Source organism: Sciurus carolinensis, chromosome 14 (genome assembly GCF_902686445.1).
Source record: "Sciurus carolinensis chromosome 14, mSciCar1.2, whole genome shotgun sequence".
Lineage (NCBI taxonomy): Eukaryota > Metazoa > Chordata > Mammalia > Rodentia > Sciuridae > Sciurus > Sciurus carolinensis.
Window position 1 is genome coordinate 2365761 of NC_062226.1, and position 3575 is coordinate 2369335.

The window sequence follows — 3575 nt, forward strand, 5'->3', positions numbered from 1 at the left end:
CCATCCCTCAGCCACCCCTCCCTCCATCCCGCTCTCCATCCCCCCAGTCCCTTCTCCCCACTCCCTCCCTCCAATCCTCCTGTCTCTGAGTTTATCCATCCTTCCATCCTCCCCTCCAACCCCATCACCCCTCCATTCATCCTCCATCTAGAAAATATTTACTGAGTCCCAGCGTTGCCCACGCGGAAAGGGAAGTGAGTGTTTTCAGTCTTCCCACCGTGACTAGGGGAAGGAATCATTCCCGCGTCCAAACCACACGAACACACACATTTTGCAAATTCCATTTGGAGCTACATCATGCAAATTCAGCTGTCACAATTTCCCGGGAAATTATAGGTGTAGAAAAAGACCATCTGGCCCACATGGAGTCAGAGTGTGCCTGACTGGATTGATGGGCGCGAGAATTTTTACATTTCATTTGAAAAGGCAAAATATAGACTTTTTTTGCTGCTCGTCGCTTCCCCTTTCAAAATTAAATCAAATACCACAATCCGTGCCTTGTGCCCTCAACTGTGGCCTCTGAGGTCTTGCTGCCATATGCCATTGCTTGGGCCTGCCTGAAGTCTTCCTTGCTTCTGAGAGGCCGTGTGTGCAGGGTTCCTTGATCCAGGCCACAGGGAAGGGAGGACGGGTCTGGGATGAAACTCACTGGTCAGCATGAGGCAGAGAGCAGAGGGACTCCAGTTTCCTCAGGAGCTCTCTGGTGACAGCACCTACCTAGAGGCAGGTGAAGGGGGGGCCTGGTCAGCTGGAGGAGAACCAAGCCCCATTCAGCCCCTTCCAGGCATGTTCACAGGCCCTCAGCTGAGCTTACTCTGGCTGATGGAAGTGCTGGCTTTGATTGGCAGGGAGGCAGCGGGTATGGGAAACAGCCAGGGAGAGCCTGACCCCAAGCCTCATGGCACCTCCTTATGCCCAGGGCTGCCCTTCAACCCAGCGAGGCCCTTTCAGGTCTCCTCTAACCATGCCACCCCCCAGGGCAGTAAGTCAGCAAGCCAAAGAGCTGAGCCACCCCCCTGCTGGGCCGCCTCCCAGATGGACCACAGCGCGGGAGCTCCAACTCCTGGAACAATTTCTTTTCTTTTCTTTTCTTTCTTTCTTTCTTTTTTTTTTTTTTTTTTTTTTTTTGGTACTGTGAATTGAACTCAGGCACTCGGTTGCTAAACCACCTCCCCAACCCTATTTTGTATTTTACTTAGAGACAGGGTCTCACTGAGTTGCTTAGAACCTCACTTATTTGCTGAGGCTGGCTTTGAACTCTCGATCCTCCTGCCTCAGCCTCCCCAGTCACTGGGATTACAGGTGTGCACCACCCGCCTGGTTCCTGGGACATTTTTATCACTCCAAAGACACGCAGTTCCTCTGAACCACCAGGCGCGCCCTAGCAACCACTAATAGTTCCCACCTCCGCGGACGTGCCCGTCCATCCCTCGGCAGCACTGGAGTCACAATGTGTGTGGCTGCTCACCCAGCACAACGCCATGCTTCCTCAGGCTGCAGCAGGTGCCAGAGAGAACTTCTAGATTGCACTTTATCCCAGTGCAATCAACTCTGATAATATATACTGTTTAATCCAATATTTGACTATTTCCATTTTAATATATCAACAATAAAAAATTATGAAGAGACACTTTACACCACCTTTTCCGGTCTTCAAAGTTTATTCTGTATTTTACACGTACAGTACGTTTCAATTTGAATCCTAAAGGATAGATCAGAAGCATGCGATCTATATTTAGGTTGCATAAACTTCACAGTCGAAAAAGTAGATTATCATGCCCAAGTTGTTTAAAATATACTTAAAAGTTTGCCAAAAATGGAATTGAGTACCAATTTTTTAAATTAATTAAAGTGAGCAGTGGGTTCATTCCGGAATGTCTCCTAAAACCCAGCTTGGTCAGGGCCTCCTGAGGAAACCATCTCCTGGCCTCCTAAATGCCCTCTACATCTTGATTGGAAACCATTAATGTCCATCTGGGTGTAAGGTGACCTCCTCCCCATCTTCCCAGCACATAGCACAGTGCCCGGCATGAGTCTAGACCTCCACCCACTCACCTACCCACCCATCCACCCACCCATCTATCCATCCACTCACCCATTCATCCACCCTCCGTGTGTCCATCCATCGTCCATCTACCCCCCATCCAGCCACCACTCGTTCATCTACCCATCCAGCCACCCACCTGCCTATCCAAGTGTTGGTGATGCTTTCAATTGAGTTTTTTTATTTGGTTTATTATTTCCTTCATTTCAAGGATTTCCGTTTGTTTTTTTTTTTTGTTTTTTTTTTTTTTGAGAATCTCTATCTCTTTGTTGAAATTATCTTTTGCTTCCTGCAGTTGCTCTTTCAACTGCTTATTGGTATTATCATTCATTGCCTGCATTTGCTCTCTTATCACATCCTTTGCTTTGCGAATCATCTTAATCATGTATAATCTGAAGTCCTTTTCTGACATTTTTTTTACCATACTGTTACTGAATTCTATTAATATAAAATCTAGGTTTGTTTGGATCATTTTCTTCCCTTGTATTTCATGTTGTTCATGTATCTTCCCCTCCAGCAGTGCAGATCTGGGGTATTGCAGTTTCCCTCCTATAGGCTTATAGTGACCCTATAGGTTTCCAAAACCCTTTCTTTAAGGGAGAGATCAATATTAGCAGTGCCCAGTTCAGACAGTATGCAACCCTAGATCAAAGAGCCCCATGAGGATGTTAACAATATTGTCATAATAAACAGAATGAGTTCAATTATTATCTACAGTATAACAAACAGATTTGCAATAAGGTCTGCAGTTTCTAATGGAGGACAGAGAGGATGGGAAGGGGTGTAGGATGTAGCTGTTAATGAGATAAGAAAAGAACATATAGAAGTTCTAGATAATAAAAAGAGTGAGAGTGAGAGTGTAATCAAAAGAAGTTGGTTGTTAGCATGGGAAAAGGGAAAAAGAGACTCTGAGGGAACAGGTAAACAAAAGGAAAAAGAGTGAGAAAAGTAAAGAAATAAAAACTTAAAATTTTTCAATAAGGAGAAAAAAAGAAATCTACACTATAACAGTCACACAGTACTGAAGACCTCCCAGTGTTCAGTAGCCTGATGCAGGAGAGGTACCTGACAATGAGCTTCCAGTCTCCAGCAGGAGTCTCAGGATGGGATTTGCCCCACCTAAAGATGGGAGCTACCGCTTCCAGGATTATCCAAGATGGCTGCTCTGGCTTCCAAATGTGTTGGCAAATGGGGAGCTGCAGCTCGGGGTGTGGATGTGGTCGGCTGGAGATCCTGGAGGCAGGGTGTGATTGGTCGGGCAGGGGTCCTGGAGGTGGGGTGTGGTCAGTCTGGTTGCAGGATCCTGGAGGTGGGGTGCAACCAGTCAGTCTGGGGATCCTGGTGATCGGGCACGGTCAGTCGGTCTGGGGGTCCTGGTGGCAGGAAGCAGTCAGTCAATGTGAGGGCCCTGGAATCAGGCAGTGATCTGTCGGGCTGAGGGATCCTGGAGACAGGACTCAGTCAGTCCAGCCAGGGGTCCTCCAGGGCCTGGCTGTTGTCTCAAAATGGCAGCATCTACGTGTAACCAAAC

The 3575-nt window shown here is 47.3% G+C and overlaps 1 long non-coding RNA gene across 1 annotated transcript; it reads right to left on the reverse strand.

Annotated features, from left to right (window-relative positions):
- Nucleotides 1-265: 265 nt before the first annotated feature.
- Nucleotides 266-3164, reverse strand: LOC124964995 (uncharacterized). Its single transcript, XR_007105054.1, has 2 exons — nt 3110-3164; nt 266-717 (listed from the first exon to the last, which is right to left on the reverse strand). It is a non-coding gene; the product is annotated as an uncharacterized LOC124964995 (long non-coding RNA).
- Nucleotides 3165-3575: the final 411 nt, after the last annotated feature.